Source organism: Pinus tabuliformis, chromosome 3_1 (assembly GCF_031772625.1).
Source record: "Pinus tabuliformis cultivar Carrire ecotype Pingquan chromosome 3_1, CPIR1, whole genome shotgun sequence".
NCBI classification, from domain to species: Eukaryota; Viridiplantae; Streptophyta; class Pinopsida; order Pinales; family Pinaceae; genus Pinus; species Pinus tabuliformis.
In genome coordinates, this window is record NC_142301.1 from 895,584,912 (window position 1) to 895,605,104 (window position 20,193).

General features: G+C 41.6%; 1 long non-coding RNA gene across 1 annotated transcript in view; it reads left to right on the plus strand.

Moving 5' to 3' along the window:
- LOC149190514 (uncharacterized) overlaps positions 1 to 20,193 on the plus strand; it is a 276,387-nt gene that overhangs the window by 207,834 nt on the left and 48,360 nt on the right. The window contains exon 4 of the long non-coding RNA XR_016255994.1: positions 13,235 to 13,333. This is a non-coding gene — a long non-coding RNA (uncharacterized LOC149190514). The remainder of the gene's footprint in view (positions 1 to 13,234; positions 13,334 to 20,193) is intronic.

The window sequence follows — 20,193 nt, forward strand, 5'->3', positions numbered from 1 at the left end:
GATGGTCTTATCGCTTTCATTTTCCCCTTCTGGAGTCTTCCATCCTCCGAATCCTGAGAGTCTCTTTCTGCAGAATTCTTAAATATTCTTATCTTGCTGCGTCCTTATGTCAGGATAGAATCTACGGATTGGATCCTTCCTGAGCTGTCCTCATTAATCTTTTTCTCTAGGAGTTTCTCCATCTGGGGATTTTGTTCAGAAGGGATCTACGGATTGGTCTTCTCCCGTACTTATCGCTTTCTTTTTATGGTCTAGGTATCCGTCGGCTTTATTGCGTCCTATCTCCCTCCAAAATGGCGGATGGATCTGATTCATTCGCCACACGGGCTCTCATTAAGGCCTCTATCCAAGTTGAGGAGGCTCGGATAAAATCTTCAAATTGTACAGGTTGGCAAGCCACGGTGGAAGATATGATAATCAATCCTGCCTGGCATTATACAAATCCTCCTTGTCCTACGGAGCACACTTCGGGAGTTTTGAAAAAAGGAAAGGTATATGCCAGAGAGGATGGGCTTCCCGACCTTTCTTTCAACAAGTCTAAAAACCCTGTCAAAACAGTACCTCCTCCGAAGGCCATTTCTTTGGACTGTGCCATTCTTACTGAACGTATTAACAGTTTGAAAAGTCTTGCTCTGGTTGGGAAATGGCATTTCCCTGAAATGGGTGATGCGGATATGAGGAAGTGGCTGACTGACAAATGGTCCCCCCTGATCGGATATACTCTTGTCATCTCCCGTCTGATGAAGGAATGGTACTCTTTCCATTTCTTAAAAGCTTCTGATTTAGAAACTATTCTTCATAATCCCTGGGTTTTTGGCAGAAGCTTCTTGTCCCTCTCTCGATGGTATATTGGTTTTGATCCTTTAAAGAATACTCCATCGAACAGCCTGATCTGGGTAAAACTTCCGAATTTGCCTCTGGAACTGTGGTCGGTGGAATCTCTCTCTCAGATTGGGAATTCGATTGGCAAGTTTGTTTATGTAGACCCCTGGTGCAGAGGTGAGAAAGACAAGCGTATTGCGTGGGTCCTCATAGAGAAGCCGTACAAAGGAGGTTATCCTGACCATATCGAGATAGCATGGGGCGGCTTCAAAATCCATCAAAGATTAGATTTTTGGGGAATACCTTTTAGGTGTTCCTTGTGTCATAAAACGGGACACCTGATTAAAAATTGCAGTCATCGTCTCTCCCGAAGGAACAAGAGATTTTCTATGAAGCAAGATAGGAGGTCTGAACCCGAGCGCTCCCCAGATTCGTTTGGTTTTCCGGAGATCTCGCAAAAGAATAATCAGAAGCAATTGGCCCCCGGCCAATTATTGTCTCAAAATACACCTATTCATGTCCCTCATATCGAGCCGGATCCTTGCTGCTCTCTTCAAGATTCTCTAGGTCGACCTGATACATTCACTTCATCTCCTTTTGTTTGCTCTCCTATTCCTGAGCCCCTGGAGGAATTTCCGGTTCCCTCTCCTCCTGCTATGAATCAAAGGGATCTCGTGGTCGGCTCTCTTCCTATTCAGATCTCCTCCTCATCTCCGACTCCTGTCAAATCTCTTTCTTCTGATCCAAAGGGAAAAGATCCTATTCTCATGTCTACTCCGGTTAACTCGTCTTCTGAGTCCCCGGTCAATAGATTCGACAGTGATATTGACTTTCTCCTCCATAGAAAATCTCTGGAACTTGAGCCTTTGACCATTCATAAACCTTCCAGCCCGTCCTATCTTGTCATTAGTCCCAAATCAGCAAAGAATATTACTGTCAGAAAGAAACATAAGGGTGGTAGCCCCCATTTTAGAGGGAGATCTATTGTTTTTGAGCATGGCGTGAGAAATTTATCTTTAGTGGAAGTTCCTGTTCTGGATTCAACAGAGTTTCAGCCTCTTAGAGCATGTGTGGCTGGCGAGTCATCCAAATGACATTCCTTGCCTCAATGAATATCAGGGGCTTGGGTGCATCTCCTAAATACAATGCGCTCAAAGAAATTTTCTTTTCAGCTCATCCTAAAATCATCTTTATACAGGAAACCATGCACCCCAACTATGTGTCTATAGCTTTCTTTAGGAGAATGTTCCCTTCGTGGTTTATGGTTGCCACTGAAGCAAATGGCCAGTCGGGTGGTCTTGCGGTCCTATGGGACCCTGCTTGGATTAAGGCAAAAGCTTTTAAATGTTGTGCAGGAATATTAATTTCGGCTTCTATCAGAGGCCAGACCATAGTTCTCAATATGCTAAATGTCTATGCTCCATATAAGAATAGACTCTCTTTTTGGGAGAGGCTCTTTGCCTCGCAAATTCTTGAGATCGAATCGTTGATGATAGCAGGTGACTTAAATCTGACTCTCAGTTCTGATGAATGCTGGGGTAAATGTAGGAAAATAGACCCTCTGGCTGACAGACTCAGGAAGGAATTACTGAATAAGAATCTGGTGGACATACTGCCCAATAAAATGAAGCCTACCTGGGATAACAACAGGACTGGGGAGGCCTATATCGCAAAGAGAATCGATAGATTTATCATCCACTCAAGCATTATTGGGAAATTGGGAATGCCAGTATCGTCTATTGGGAATGACTACACTTCTGATCACAGACCCATTTTCCTTGAATGGCGTGGTATAGATGTCAGGCTCGGTTACTCATTTAAATTCAACAGGATCCATTTAGATGACCCATCTTTTAATGAAATCATCACAAGCAAATGGAAGGAACTCCTGGAATCGGAGATGGCTCCATTCATGACATTTCGTGAAAAGATGGGATGCCTGAGGTCTGTGGTAAAGGATTGGCAAATCCGAAGGAAAATGATGGACAAACAAGAGTTAAATAATATCCAAAAGGAACTGGATTCCCTTTTAGATACAGCAGATCTGAATAACCTGTCTCCAGATCTGAAATGCAGAATAAGAAAACTAGAGAAAAGGAAACAATTGATTTTGTTAAAGGAGGAGGCTACATGGAGACTTAAGAGCAGAGCCATCTGGCTCAAAGAGGGGGACAAGAATACGAGGTTTTTTCACAATTATGCAAATGTTAGAAGAGAGAAAAATTCTATATGGAGGATCAGAGATGACATGGGAAATGTTCTCCAATCTCAGAATGAAATCTCGGCGGAGGCAATGAGATTTTTCCAGAATCAATACAGAAGAAGGGAAGTAACCTTTCAAGATGCTCTATGGGGCATTGAACTGGTTCCGGAAATGTTTGATGACTCGGCAAATGAAAATTTCATCAAGCCGATCTCTGAAGAAGAACTCCTGAGAGCCATCAAAGCTTTCAAAAAGGATAAAAGCCCTGGGCCAGATGGATGGCCAATTGAATTTTTCTCACTTCTTCGACCTTTTCGAAGTGGATCTATTGCGGATGGTGGATGCATCCCGGATGGCGGGAAGCATTCATAGTGCTATCTCCTCCACCTTTATTGCTTTAATTCCTAAAAAGGAAAGCTCTGATTCCTTCCATGATTTCAGGCCTATCTCACTCTGCAATATCTGTTCAAAATTATCCCAAAAATTATTGCGGAAAGGATGAAGCCCATTCTAAATTCCTTCATCTCTAGGGACCAGCATGTGTTCTTAAAGGGCTGTATCATCTTGGATGCTGTTGCCATGACCCAGGAAAGTCTGTTCTCAATGTTGTCAAAAAATTTGGATGTGGCCATTCTCAAGATTGATCTGCAAAAAGCCTATGATTGTGTAGACTGGGGCTTCTTAAGAATCCTGCTGGCCAAAATAGGATTGAAATCTCAGAGCATCAACTGGGTGATATCTTGCGTTGAGAATGTCAGATACTCAGTCATTGTAAATGGAATTTCTTCGTCTTTCTTTCAAGCGGAGAGAGGTCTCCGAAAGGGATGTCCCCTCTCTCCACTGCTCTTCATCCTGGTAATGAACTCTCTCAGTCTGCAGATAAATAAAGCAGTTGAGGACAAGAAATGTCGCCCGGTTAAGATATGCAAGGACATTTCCCTCTCTCACAATCTCTTTGTAGATGATGTCCTCATCTTTGCTATGCTTTGTAGGGCTTCTTGGGCATGCCTAAATGATATCCTTGTAAATTTTCAGAAAGCAACTGGTCTGTTTATCAATAAGGAAAAATCATCTTTGTTTCATAATGATTCTAACATGGAAATCGTTCTTTGGATTTATGAGTTGATGGGCATTGCTCATTTTTCGATCAAGGATGGGATTAAATATTTGGGTTTCAACCTAAAGGCAAAAGGCAATTCCAAGAAGGATTGGCAATGGTTATTGGCCCGTTTTTATAAAAAGATCTCAGGCTGGGAGTTAAAATTTCTTTCTTTAGCTGGCAGATTCATTTTAGTACAGGTTGTTCTATCTCAACTAGCAGTTTATTGGGCTCACATCTTCTTTCTCACTGCTAGTATTATTAACCGAATGAACAATCTGGCAGCCAATTTCCTCTGGGGTGGTCAAGTTATTCAGAGCAATTTCCACTTAGTCAAGATGGCTTCTATATCAAAACCAAGAAAGCTGGGGGGTTGGGGTCTTTTAGACATGCGCTCTTTCGGGAAAGCACTTCTCTGCAAATCTCTCTATAGAGGTATTTTTGGCGAAGGGCCATGGAGCAAGGTTATAAGGGCGAAATATTTAAAAGGCATAAGCTTAGAGTTCTGGTACAGAAGACGCTCCATTGGCATTAGAAAGGGATCGACTATCTGGCAAAGCCTCAGGAAAGTCCATCCTTTCTTCATGAAAAATCTTCGATGGACTTTATGCTCAGGATCTAGTATGCTTATCGATTTTGACTCTATTTCAAATGGTCTGGACTTCTCTTTCCCTTCTTCGCTGATATGCTTTCTTCATAGACAGGGATGTTTCACATGGGACAAACTGATCAAATCCTGGTCAGGCCCAATCCCTGTCTGGAGGGATGGAGAGGATCTGCTTTTGCCTCAATCGCTGATCCCTCTCTAGTTCTCTGTTAAAGAGAGACTAAATAGCCTGGGGATTTTTCGAGCAGGTACAAAGGATGCCTTGGTATGGTCTCTTCCTAAAGCAAAACTGCCAGTTCGCATAAAGGATATTTATGCTGCAATGGTCTCGGTTCTCGCTGGGAGTCCTGGTCTGCTCTTCCCTCCATGCCTTTGGGAGGCGGCATGTCCTCTTAAAATGATTATTTTTTCTTGGCTAGTTTTTGGGAACAAGAATCTTACATGGGAGGTTCTTCAAAGGAAAAACTGGCAGGGTCCCAGTAGATGTGTTATGTGCCACAATGCAGAGGAATCAAACATGCATATGTTTTTTCAATGCGCCTCGTCCCTCCATATCTGGTATGAACTTTCTTTAGTTTTTGGTTTTCCTTACCTTATCTTTCCTTCTGTACAGGATGGTTATAAGTGGTGGAGTGGGCAATGTCTATCCTGGAGATCATTGTTCATCATTGCTGTTTGGTTCTTATGGAAATGGAGAAACGCTCAAATTTTTCAAGAATCAAAGGAGCCCCTTCATGCAACTCTTCAGCGTATTATGGCATGCCATGACTCTTTTCATCAGGTCGACACTCAGCCAAAAAAAGCCTGCAAAAAGGAGCTAGGAATCTTTTCCTATCAGACCCCTGCCGCGTTCTTTGATGGAGCTGAACGCAACCATTGTTGTGGCTGCGAGGTTGTCATTGTTATAAGTGACAACCTTCACTATTCTTTATCTTGGCATGGTGGTTTTGGCTCAAATTCTCTGGCGGAGGCTAGGGCTCTCTCGGGGCTGCTTGTTTTCTGTGTCTTCTTGGGCATACAGTCTATATCGATCTTTGGAGACTCAAAATCGCTCATTGATCATGTTAATGGTTTGAGTCTTATTAACTGTCCACATCTCCTTGGATGGTTAAGCCGCATCAGCTTCTTTAGCAACTTAATTAACCGGATTAGGTTTCAACATATTCCTCGTTCCCGGAATGCCCAGGCTGATATCCTCTCAAAGGATGGTCTCAGCATGCAACCTGGTTTGTGCTCATTATCAATCATGCTTGATGGTTGCTCTTTCCTCATACAGGATTTTAGCATTAATGGAATGTGACTCTCATCCATGCAAGGGCCGCAAGTTCTCTATGAATGTGTATTATCATGCAATCTTTTGTTGTTTTTGTTTCTTTTGCGATAGAATGTTTATTGTATCATCTTCGGATAATACAGGTTATGTATATGTTTCTGTCATAAGTTTCGGATGATCCTGGAAATCTGGCCTTTATTTAGTATCAGCATCTGGGCTTCTCTTGCCCCCAAATCTTGTTATGTAATGCAGATCTTTATATTTTCTTAATATAAATCTATGATGGTTTTTTTCCTCTGAAAAAAAAAGACTATTTCACAACTAATTGAATTTGACCATTATTTAATTTTTAAATTATATAATCATTCAATTTATAATTAAACTTAATGAATAAACAACTAAAAATATATCTTAAAATCAGACAATTATCAATTTCAATTAAACTTTTTATTTATTTGAGGAAGTTACACAATATTTTCAATTTGATTGTGCTATTTTCATTTTCGCTGGTATAATTTCACTGTGAAGTTAATTAATTAATGAGTTAATATTGCAGTTTTCAAGTTCTCGTAAGTGTAATTGTTTTTTTACTAATTGATGTTGTATTTCCCTTCAAATTCAGATAATATCACAATATTAATTTAAAAATGTTGAATTAAATATATATGTGTGATTGATCCGGATTTAAACAGGAACGCAACAAAGTACAGAGATAACCATATACACAAAGATGCAGCGGAAATAATACTTCATTTCATTAATGGAATGTACTGAAATATGCTTACAAACAGAAATGGAAATAAACTAGCTAGGGCGATGGTAGCTTATCTCTGAGAAGAGATGTGATGGCTACATGCCTCTGAACTGTTCAGAACTGTATTACAATGAGGCTCGAAGGCCTATTTATTGTTGAGAAACAATGGAAAACCCTTCACATCCCGAAACCTAACCCTAGAAGATGAAACGCCAAATTGTGGGCCCCGTTTGGGTAAATTGGTACATCAATTTCCCGGGGTCGTAACTTTGGCATACGATCTCCGTTTGACGCGTACGATAGCTCGTTAGAAAGATCTATCCGAGTACTACCACTTTGGGAGATGGATCAATGTTGCCCCAGAATCCCAAAAAAACGTCGTTTAGGGCCTCAAAACGGCTCCGGAAGTTCAGGACCCGAAAAACTGCTAAAAATAGTAAGTTGTGCTACAATTAAGGAAACTGAAAATGCTGAGAAAGACAATGGTGGGGGTCCAGGTGGACTTGGCAGGTGGCCACCAATATCCACCTGGATCATTCCTCCCCCCTTAGGAAGCAATGGTCCCCATTGCGTTGAGCTCCTCCATGAGATGAGGAAACTTCTGCTGAACTTGTTCCCTGGTGAGCCACTTGCCCTGCTGAAGGAGTTGGCCCGCTTTGACAACTTGATACAGTTGGATATTCTGTTGGCGAGTGTTCTTGATCTGTGTGTCCATGATCCGATCAGTTGCAGCTTGTTCCATGCAATCTGGATTTAATTCTGTGGGTTTGAGCTGTTCTGCAATGTCGGATGTGTCTAGCAATGGTGGAAAGTATGGCCGAAGGCGGTCCACATTGAATACTGGGTGCAGGCCAAGGAATGGGGGAATGCTGAGCTCAAATGCATTGTCTCCCATAGCCTTAGTAATGGTGTAAGGACCATATCGGAGTGGTCTCAATTTCCGATAGGCTCCAGTAAGGCGTTCCTTTTGCAAATGCAACCAGACTTTGTCGCCCACCTGAAACTTGTGTGGCACCCGATGTTGATCATGTCGCTGCTTGTACTTGGCATTTGATTTCTCAAGAATGTCATGGACCTGCTGGCGAATATGTTGGATGCGCTCAATGAAGCTGGTGGCCTTATCTGTTTCGGACTGGACATGAGCTGAATTCATGGGAGTAGCTGCAAGTGGCATGGCCACATCAATGGGGCATAGTGGCTGGAATCCCAAACCCACCTGAAAAGGGCTATGGCCAGTGGAGCTGTGAAGAGCTCGGTTGTAGCTGTGCTGAACGTAGGGGAGGCTCTCGTCCCATGTGCGTGGATGCTTTGAGTTATACATGCGCAGAATGTGCACAATCATCCTATCGACAACCTCTGTCTGGGCATCAGTTTGAGGATGGAAGGCTGTGGACTTCGTGAGTTTGGTGTCCAGCATTGACCAGAGACTGGACCAAAAGGTGCTGAGAAACCGACTGTCCCGATCCGAGATGATAGACTGTGGGATCCCAAAGTGCACCCACACTCGTTCAAAGAAGAGTTTAGCAGTGGCTTCTGCTGTGATATTCTTCTTGCAGGCCATCATAATGGCCATCTTTGAGAACCTGTCGACGACCACAAAAACACAGTCATTTCCATGCTTAGTGGAAGGAAGGCCTGACATGTAATCCATGGAGATGGATTCCCAAGGTCGACTAGGGGTAGGCAACGGGGTATAGAGGCCTTGCTTCTTAATGGTCGGTTTGGCAATGGCACAGGCAGTACATGATCGGATGTACTTCCCAACATCCTGTCGAAGATTCGGCCAATAGAAATAGTTTTGCAGTACTGCCACTGTTTTCTCGACCCCGAAATGCCCAGCAGCCCAACTGTAGTGTGCTTCCCAAATCATCTTGGCACGCTCGCTTGAAGGAACACAAAGGTGACCGAGGTGGCATAACAGGGCACCCTGGAGGTGAAAATCTGCAACCTGCCGACCCTCCAAGAGTGTCTGGTATGTGTGGCCGAATTCTGGGTCGCTTTTGTAGAGAAGTGGCCAATCAGAAGTCTCGTGCCCGCAAGAGTTGAGCACGGTGGTTAGCGCCATGATCGGTGGTCGACTGAGGCAATCTGCAACATTATTGGTGCTGCCCTTTTTATACTTGATATTCAAGTGAAACTGTTGCAGGTATGTAGACCACTTCTGATGGCGATCATTCTGCAATTTCCCTTGGGTCTGTATGAACTGCAGAGGTCGGTGGTCTGTGTGGATGACCGTTTCCTTCCCCAAAATGTAATGCTTCCATTGTCTGCAGGCCTGTACAATGGAATACATCTCTTTATCATAATTGGGGTACTTCCGGACTGTGTCTGAAAGTGTTTCACTGTGATATGCCACTGGATGTCCATGTTGAGTAAGGACTGCCCCAATAGCATAGTCAGAGGCATCTGTCTTGACCTCAAATGGTTGTTGTAAATCTGGTAACGCGAGCACTGGTGCCGTGCAGAGACGATCCTTCAACTCCCTGAATGCCTTCTGTTGAGATTTAGACCAAAAGAATTTTGCTTTCGCCCCGCCCTTGGTGACTTGACTCAAGGGCCAAGAAATATGAGAAAATCCCAACACAAACCTGCGGTAGAAGTTGGCAAGACCTAGAAAGCTGCGGAGCTCTGTTAGAGTGGTTGGAGAGGGCCAATCCCGAATGACTTGGACCTTGGCTGGATCAACATGCACCCCCTGTTCATCAATGATGTATCCCAGATACTTAACCTCGGTCATGCCAAAAGTGCATTTCTCCAAATTGGCACATAGCTTGTGTTGCCGCAGTGTTTGGAGAACCTGTCGGATGTGGTGGAGGTGCTCTTCCCAACTCTGGCTGAAGATCAGAATGTCATCCAAGTATACTACTACAAAGGAGTTGGTGAATGGCCGCAAGATGTCATCCATTAGCCTCATAAAGGTTGCAGGAGCATTCGTCAATCCGAAAGGCATGACCAACCATTCGAAGAGGCCCTCCTTGGATTTGAAGGCAGTCTTCCACACATCTGAGGGTTCAATTGGTACCTGGTGATATCCTGACTTCAGATCGATCTTGCTGAAATATTTCGCCCCCTTTAGTTGGTCTAGGAGGTCATCAATCCGCGGGATCGGGTACCTATTACGGACAGTGATCTTGTTCAGCACCCGATAGTCAATACAGAGTCTCCACGTCCCATCCTTCTTCTGTACCAACACTATCGGGCTCCCACAGGGCGAAGAACTCGGACGGATGTGACCTTTCTGCAGGAGCTCCTGAATCTGCCTCTTGATTTCATTGTTCTCCAGAACGGAGCGCCGATAAATTGGTCCATTGGGTAGCGGCGCACCTGGGGTCAGATCGATGGAGTGCTTGACTTGACAGTGCAGAGGAACCCCTGCCGGGGAGGTGAAGATGTCTTCGTACTCCTCCACAATCTTGTCCATCTGTAGCTGCCGTGCAGAGGGACCCCGTTTGGAGGCCGCGGCCACTGTCTTCTTCTTCCCTTGAGGGCGTATCATCAGGAAAACAAATTTCCTGGTTTTGGAAATGATCTTACTGCATTGTTTTGCAGTAATCAAAGAGATGGCGGCAGGTGGTGCTACCTCTGGTATCCTGAACAACTTATTTCCCAATGTAATAATAACAGCACGGGGCCTTGATTCATACACAGCATGTCGCTTCCACAAGTGTGGTTGTCCTAGTAATACATCACAAACTTCAAGGGGAGCAATGTCACACAATACCTCATCCGTGAAGGGCTTGATGTTGTATGGAAGGCGACACTGCTGGCTCACACGAAGATCTCGCCCTTGGTGAAGCCACCCAATGGTGTATGGTTGTGGATGTGCTGTGGTCGGTAAGCCCAACCGCTTCACGACCTCTGCCTAAATGAGGTTCTTTTGACTCCCGCTATCAACAATGAACTGTATCGGGGAGCCCTTTACCCACATTTGGGAGTGGAAGAGACGCTCCTCCTCCTCTGGATCTTCGGGTTCATTTTTCTGGATCTTTGCGGTAGCAACAGTGGCGCTGGGATCCGCATCAATGATCTGCTTCCCTTTTTCATACCCCTTATCGGGTTCTGACTCAGAGTCGGAACATGCATCTGATTCTGAAACCTTTAGCTCAGCCACCAGTGACTGCTTGGCCCGACACTCACTTGTGTTGTGAGTGGAGCTCTTATGGAACTCGCACCATTTTCCAGTGTCCTTTCTCGGCTTCGCGGCGTTGCTCTTTGCTTGCAGCTTCGGCTGGTTGTCTTGGGCTGTCCCGCCTTGGCTTTGTCCTTTGTTCTGTGGTTTAGGGGCACCTTTCCCCTGCTTTGGATTCGCAGATCCAAAGTCTCGCTTCTTTTGTTTAAACTTCTGCTCGACCTTGACGGCATACCGGTATGCTGCGCCGAGCGAGGGGATGTTTAGGAACTGTATTTCTTCCTGGATGTACTTGTGCAGGCAGCCACGGTATTTGAGTATCAAATGTTGCTCCGAATCCTTGATACCCAACTTTGTGCGAAGGGTATGGAAAAGATTGGTGAACTCCGGCACGTCTTGGTCCCTTCCCTGCCGCAGCGTGGTCCACTTTATGTATTCATCCTCATAGCTTCCGACAGGGTAGTACTGCTCCTTGATGGCATCCCGGAACGAATCCCAGGTGGGTGCGGCTGAAAATAGTGAGCCAGTACTTTCATCCTTCTGCTTGCAGTAGGTTTCCCACCAGTCCTTGACGTGGGGGGCTGCTTTGAGAAGAGCAAAAACAATCTTTTCCCGACTCGAAAATTCATGAACAGAAAAATAACCCTCTAGCAGATTTAACCATTTATCTACGGCATCGGCGTCTATCTGACCCTCGAATATGGGGATTTCAAAATTAACTTGTACCTTAAAGGGTGTGGCGTTTCCAGAGGAGCTGCTGGAAGCCGATGCGCCGCTTCTGGGTAGCCGCTGAAGGATCTGCGCAAAGCTGTCCATCATCGCGTTCCGTTGTCGCTCGAGCGCTTCTTCGAGCAAGATTTTGATGGGATCTCCTGCCCCCTCGTCTTTCTTCTCGTCCGCCATGGGAGGCCGTCAGGAATTGCGAGGCTGGTCTTGCAAAGGTTCAACCAGTTCAAGCCCTAACTCCTTATATCCCGACCTTGTTGGGGACATGCAAAGAAAAACAGAGAAAAAGCAGACCCGCTCTGATACCACTGATCCGGATTTAAATAGGAACGCAACAAAGTACAGAGATAACCATATACACAAAGATGCAGCGGAAATAATACTTCATTTCATTAATGGAAAATACTGAAATATGCTTACAAACAGAAATGGAAATAAACTAGCTAGGGCGATGGTAGCTTATCTCTGAGAAGAGATGTGATGGCTACATGCCTCTGAACTGTTCAGAACTGTATTACAATGAGGCTCGAAGGCCTATTTATTGTTGAGAAACAATGGAAAACCCTTCACATCCCGAAACCTAACCCTAGAAGATGAAACGCCAAATTGTGGGCCCCGTTTGGGTAAATTGGTACATCAATTTCCCGGGGTCGTAACTTTGGCATACGATCTCCGTTTGACGCGTACGATAGCTCGTTAGAAAGATCTATCCGAGTACTACCACTTTGGAAGGCAACATGGGTCCATGACCCATGTTGCCCCAGAATCCCAAAAAAACGTCGTTTAGGGCCTCAAAACGGCTCCGGAAGTTCAGGACCCGAAAAACTGCTAAAAATAGTAAGTTGTGCTACAATTAAGGAAACTGAAAATGCTGAGAAAGACAATGGTGGGGGTCCAGGTGGACTTGGCAGGTGGCCACCAATATCCACCTGGATCAGTGATGCATTTCTTTTCAAACCCAGATAATATCAAGATATTGATTTAAAAATAAAACGCAAATAATATCAAGATATTGATTTAAAAATGTTGGATAAGTGTGATTGAAATTAACACAATTTATCTCTAGGCACCTTTTAGAACAATTGCTAATTTTATTTGTGTTAACAACTTTCACTTAAAATAGAGTAAACGTAAACCTTGTAAATTTTAACGGGACCTTGCCCATGAGAACGTTTCCAATTTTTTTGGGATCCTCAAACACACATTTATGGGATTAATGTGAAAGACCCACAGCCATTCAGAGTGGCTAGGCGTATTCCAACTCTAAAGAGCAAAGTATTTAGGAACATTGCCCCATTTCGAACTCTAAAGAACGAGGTATGTGGTGAACATCGCCCCACTTTCTGGGTTGGACCCCATTTAGATAAAGATAGCGTTCAGAGCAGTTGGACAACCGGAGACAATCATGAAAACCAAAGCCAAAGAAGCTATGAAGGGTCCACGAGGCCGAGAGGAGAAGCCGGCTCCAGAAGGAGAAGCCCAAGCTCTTAATCAGGATAAGTTGGAGATCTCACCGGACATCGCAAGGAGAGCTTTTCTGCTTTTTATTTTTTCTTCAGTTTCATTTTTATTGGTTTTTGGCATGGCCACTGATTTTACAAGGAATTTTGCTCTGCAACAGGTGAATGCAAAGAAGAGGGTTCGCCATCATGGAAGAAGGTGAAACGAGGAGGGTTTGTGCAAGTCTGAGGGATCAGCCTCATTCTTCGTCTGGAATCAGGTTGATATACATTTATGATTTTCTTTCTATGTATGCATTCTGTCATTACCTATTTTTCGACACAGAAAAATAAAACAACTGGGTAAATCCCCGTAAGATAGTGAGGTTAGTATTTAGAAATCTGATGTCATCTTGTGGTTGATAGTATGAACTAGGTATATATTCTTTCATTAATACAGAAAAGAAAACGGCTAGTTAACCCCGTAAGGTACTGTGGTTAATATTTAGAAATCCGAAATCATCCAGTGGTTAATATCCAGAGCTAGCTAGATGATTACGTTGGCCAGTCATGGTATAGCTTTTAATTATAATTTTACTTTTGTATTATCAGTGTTGTGCATACAGGCGTTCATGCTGTTATTTTTTAGTTAGTTGTTTCTAGTTTTGTATTTTTTTTGTTTCACATCGTGTTTTAACTATTGGCTTTGGGGGCCTAAATGTTTGAATTTAATTAGTAGGTTGAATTTAGTTGGGCAGTAGATTGAATATAGGGGCTTCAATGTTTTACATTATATCCAGCTATTTATAGCTTCGTTCTTTGTTTCATATTCTTGTGTGTAAAGATCACCCGTTTCAGGCAGGTCAATCCAGATTCCAGACTGCTCTTATGCTAGAGGTATCTAGTAGTTTGGGAGAGTTGCAGGTATAAGGAGACCCGCACAAATAATGTAACACTAGGAAGGACCGTAACCCTGTTCAACCATAAGTGGTTTGTCTTAGGTCTGTAGTCAATGAATGATTTGTTTTTTCTAATTTGTTAAATTAGCTTGTCTGATTTATAATTTGGGCTCTATTGTTAAACTAGGGTCATTAACATCGTCACATTATGTTTCAATCGTTAAATTTTGGAGCTGAATTTAATTTGTGCTAGATTTAATTTGTAGACTGAATTTAGTTAGATGGTATATTGAATATAGGGGCCTTGATGATTTTCCACAGTTTGTACATGTACAACAATTTTTCGGTCATTATTGTCTTTAATATAATCAAATTCAATATTGAAAGCTTAAATTGCTAAGAAAGTTGATAAGTTTGTGACACGGGATCTTAAATTGTCCCTCAGCCAGCAAGTTGGCCAAACAGATCCATAGGGTCTACTTTGGAATCTTCTATTAAAAATATAAACTGCTGAAATGATTGTAAAGATCATGTTTCTAAAGCATCTATTTTCCAGCAGGTTTGCCAGGTCAACTCATAGGGTCCATTTTCTTTGTGATATTAGATTTAATTGATGATCCTGGTCTATTAAATAAATTTTGTCCTCTAAATGTTGAAGCTGGTGTTGCACTAATGCAGGAACAAATATAATTTCAGCCAATAGTTAAAGCCTTAAAAATAATTGGGTTTGGGTTTTATATGAGTTAGCTATTAATAATGCAGAACCAAAAAAATCCATGAAAATACTGTTTTTGTTCACTTCTTGTTCATACATATTAGCCTATCTCATTGTCATCTATCTTTTTTTATTTTATTCAAAAACATTTAATGATGCACCCTACCCTCGAGCTGGTAGGCAACGGTGAGTTTTCCTCATGCTTCACGAAGAGCCTGAACCTCAATTGGCTTATGAAGAGTGAACATGTCACTAACGGGATTGAACCTGGGTGGGAACAAAAACAATTCTTCCTTTCAAATACTCTATCGATCCCAATTGACAAAATGTCATCAATATTACTGTTTGTGTTACTTCTTGTTCATACATATTAGCCCATCTCAATGTCATCTATCATTTTTTAAATTTTATTTTAAAACATTTATTGATGCACCCTACCCTCCAGCTCATAGGCAATGGTGAGATATCCTCATGGTTCACAAAGAGCGTCAACCACAGTTGGCTTATGAAGAGTGAACGTGTCACTAACAAGTTTTAAACGTGGGTGGGAACAATAACAATTCTTCCTATCAAACACTTGAGCCATCCTAACTAACAAAATACCATCAATCTTATTGCCTGATTGTTCATATTTAAGATGAAAATTCTATATTAAAACTGAATGGAGATAAAACAACCATTGTTCCCCTTTTTCTCTTAGCTTTTCCTTTCTCAATTGTGAACCCGCACTTATCTCATTGAGCTTTTGTGGATCCTCTATTTGGTCTATTTTGAGTCCTCTTGCTCAAGAGACCTTGTTCCTCTCCTTTTGAGGACGTTGTCTCCTTGCCGTCCACCTCCCCTGTGTGCCACATTCCTTCTGGCCCCTCTCTCGTTTAGTTGTCATTGTTATTGCCTAAAATTTTCCTATGCTGACTCCCTTGTCAGTTGTGGTACTCTTTTTTCCCTTTCCTTGATGTGTTGGATCCTGTAGTCCAATTTTCATTACCTGGCCTTTTCCTTGTGAGCATTCCTTGTTACTCCTTGCCTTTCTTTCTTTTTAGTGTTTTGGCCTTTTCCTTGTGAGCATTCCTTGTTACTCCTTGCCTTTCTTTCTTTTTAGTGTTTTTCCCTTTTGTTAGGAAATCCCTTACGACAACTTGCTGCTCCCTTTTTTTTATTTTTATTTTTTAATTTTTATGAGTCTTTTGGATGATAGCAACTTGGTAGCGTCCTCCTCGTAGTATTGCATCTTTTGCTCATGAAGGTAATTTTTTTTGGCTACAGTTACATCCTCTTGTCACTAGTGCTGGTTTGTAAGCTTGTTGCATTTTATTTTGTTGTGTCACCTTTGGCAGGTCTCTTATTTTTGCTTTGCTTTGCATTTTACTCTCTTGTTTTCATATTTGTTTTATATGAATGCTTCCTTTAGTGATGGAATAGCTTGGCTAGCATCCTCCTTTGGTCCTGTTAGATTTTCTAAATGATGGTCAGCAGACTTAGCACTAAAATAATTCCTAAATTACTAGACTGCTGAAACCTGAAAGTCATGCACAACTGCTGTTGTCATATTGCTAAAATATACAAGCACATGCTGCAAAAAACTTAGAGAAGGAACTCATGGGTCTGTCTTAAATCTCTTTACTGTTCTTAAGCAGGAAGAAAAACATAATTGCAGAATACTTGCTAAATCATTGTTAAAAGTAAAAACACAGAAACTCATTAGATGGACTGTGAAGACTTGTTATTGCTTGCTCATAATTCTGCAATGAAATCTGCTACAGGAAAACAGCAGCAAACTAAATTCACTGTTTGCCATTCAAAAACTGAAGAATAAACCTACATCCCTATCTTCTTTCTTACAGACTGAGAAGAAGAGTAGGTACAATGAATCTGGACACATGCACAACAATGCCTCAACTGTAGATGATCCGAGGCATGTAAGCATGCACCCTACCTACTAGACTGGATCTGACTAACTAAACTTATACTTGAGCTAATAATTAGAAAACTGCTAAATAAAAATAAAGTTAACACATGCAACTGCAAGCGCCATCTTTTGCTGAACTGAGAAACAACTTGCAAACTAACACATACTGTTAATTTTCCTTAGGGATATATCGTTCTTTGCTTTGATAATTGCATTACATCATTTATACATAAAATTCACCCTACAGTATTATAACATCATTACATCATGTGCAATTATGTAGAAAGAACAATATCAACAACAATGCAGCGGAACATAAAGTAACAACAGAAGAAAAACAAACACACATAGAGACACCAGGATTGGTCGGAGACCAGGGAAAAACCCCACAAGGGGGAAAATCTGGAATGCAATTCTTCTTCTTCTATTAGATTTCGTCAATTGTTCAGCTGAGATACAAAGTACATCCATGGAGAAATACATCTTTACAACAGACCCTCTAGGGCCTACCCAGGCCAGTTCACAACTTTGTTTGTGAACTGACATTCGATAAACCATGAGTGCTGCAATCATAATGTCAGGGCAATATCATCATTACAGACATAGCAATACTGTCATCATGAAGATAGGTCATTAGATCACTGGCAGGTTGTATTGTCATTAGGGTTTCACTTGAGGTTTCTGCATATGTCTCAGAAATGCTGTAAGACTATAATATATACAGGAAGCCATTCAATGTCATAATACTGCCCATCATTGAGGCCTTACCGATACATGAATACAATGTCATATGCTTTGCACACTATGCCATACCAAAACTGATACAAGATGTCAGTGAACTGTAAAGGTAATAATGCCCCTGACCTGCAAACTGAACTGCAAACCCTAACTGTTCCATGCATATATTATACTACTGATTCATAACTCAAAGAGAATATGTAATAGATTAGGGCCCTTATTGTTAAGACAATTGAGATCCAATACATAAATGCCGTATACAATTTCTTATATGTACGATTTATGCCATGCGTACGTATGTGTTGAGCCAAACAGAGAGCAATGAATGTCAAACCATGGATAGAGCCAAACTGTGATGTGACTATAACGTGGTGTCATGACAAAATTGTAGTGTCAATGTGATGCCAAAACCTGTAATATAAATGGGATGCCTGGACCTGTAATATAAATGTGATGCTGAGACAGAAGTTTTATGTGATGCCAAGATACATGTGTGGTGCCTGTCATACATAAGACTGTATGCGATGTACCATAGTGTCAATGCGATGCCAAAACCTGTAATATAAATGGGATGCCTGGACCTGTAATATAAATGCGATGCCAAGACAAAAGTTTTATGTGATGCCAAGATACATGTGTGGTGCCTGTCATACATAAGACTGTATGAGATGTGCCATATATATGTGCAATGCCTGTATGAAAGACTGAGCGTTGTCCATATAAAAGACTGTACGTGACCCATATAAAAGACTGTGCATTGCCCATTTCACAAAGTGAAAGACGGTATGTGACCCATATAAAAGACTGTGCATTGCCCATTTCACAAAGTGAAAGACGGTATGTGACCCATATAAAAGACTGTGCATTGCCCATTTCACAAAGTGATGACCATTCACCGTTGCATATATAGGAACCATATTTCTGCATTATATATGCAATGCCGTGATCTATTGAACGAGCCATGATAGCTACAGAGCGAGTCACACAAGAAGCGAGCAACTGATTGCGATACGGGCCACTGAAATGAGTTATGCGATCCACAAAAAACGACTTCCATGTTGAAATATGTAACTGTTCTATCTTCGTAATGACATATGTAATCATGATTTTATGTATTTGATGTGCAGAAAAATAAATTTATTATTGTCATTCTTGAGGCATAGGTTTCGTGCGCAAGGAAAATTTATTTATAGGTCAAGCACCCATTGAGTGATTCTAGGGCTTGTCATTGAGTCTACAAGTCAATTGATTCATTGTCATGTATGGCAGACCCTTTAGGCTTTTGGGCATGTTACATCTTGTAAAGAAATTTTATGTAAAGTCAAAAGTGTCAAATAGACCCTCCAAGACCTTGTCATCATCAAAAGAACAAGTCGACCTTCATGAGTGGACAAGTCGGCCTAAAGGCAGCAATTCGACCTAGAAAGAAGCCTATATATAAGAAGACTTCAACCTTATCTGAACACCATCCAATCAGCTCTCAAGAAGTTCGATCTAGGAAGAGAAGAGGACAAAAAAGGAAGCCAAATAACTAACAAAGAAGGAAAAGGAGAAAGCGAAGTTTTGGGCTAATATCCTTCACACGTGCGAGAGAATTATGGCACCTATTGCAGCAGCTAGATTGAATTGCAGACTTGCTACAAGAAGTTGAGTTAAAGTATGCGTTGCAAGCTGAGTTCCATAGAAAGAAGAACCAATTCAAGCGAAGAACAAAAGAGGAATAAATCACCATCTACTCCACACATGCAAGAGCTAGGGTTGCTGCAGAAGAAATTGCCATTAGAGGAATTTTGAAGTCTAAAATGGGTCTGCTAAGAAAAATGTACAACCAAAATAAACTTTATAAGAACCAATAGGATTCAAGATGATGATGTCAACCATGGGGGATGATTCACCATTTTTGGAGTAAAAAAATAAAAAGATTAAAAACTACTAAAACAATAAAACTATTTTTTCAACTCGTATTTTCAACTTGTTTCCCTCATTTTTACTCAAATTTCAAGTAGAAGTACTTGTTGGATGCAAAATTCAATTCCTCATCCAAAGAGTATCCATGTTGCATACTTTTGATGGACTTTGCTACACGAAAAATGAGAAATACATGAAAAACGTGATTGCAATCACGTTTTTTCATGTATTTCTCATTTTTTTCATGTAGCAGGTTCTATTGAAAGTATGCAACATGGGTACTCCTTGCATGAAGAATCAAATTCTGCATCCAACGAGTGTTCTTGCTTGAAATTTGAGTAAACCCATAGCGAGATAAGTTGAAAATACGAGTTGAAAAAATAATGTTTTTTTTTTTGTTATTGTTATATTTCCCTCTAAAAATTTGATGATGTAATATAATCTTATTTTATTATTTCCACTATTATTTTATAATTTCCTTAGGAGGCCCATTTTAGACCTCAAAATTCCCTAATGTGGGGGTTGAAGTTGCAGAAGAATCCGTTGAGGGTCGAAGTTGCTGAAGAAACTGCTAGGGGTCGAAGTTGCAGAAGTTGTTGGAGTCGACGTTGCTAGAGAAAATGAAAGCTCATCAAGGAGGAAGGATTGTCTTGGTCTTGGAGGGGACTTTGACAAAGGTCCTAGGTCTTGGAATTTGTCATTTGAAGTTCTATAAGAAGAGAAGAGTTCTTGTGGGTTTTCCTCTCAAGAGGAGAGGTTTTGGCCCTGGCTGATAACCTATATCTTGTGTCCTATTTTCTCATTGATCTTCATTGTTTGGTAGCTGTTTGATGATAGAAAATACTAATAATAATCAAACGAAAGAAGAAGCTAATCAAGTTAAGTAAAAATGCATCACAAATAGTTATCAAAGTAAGAGAAATCACTTAATCCATCTGCCTCTAGATTTCTCAACATTCCATATGTAGGTAT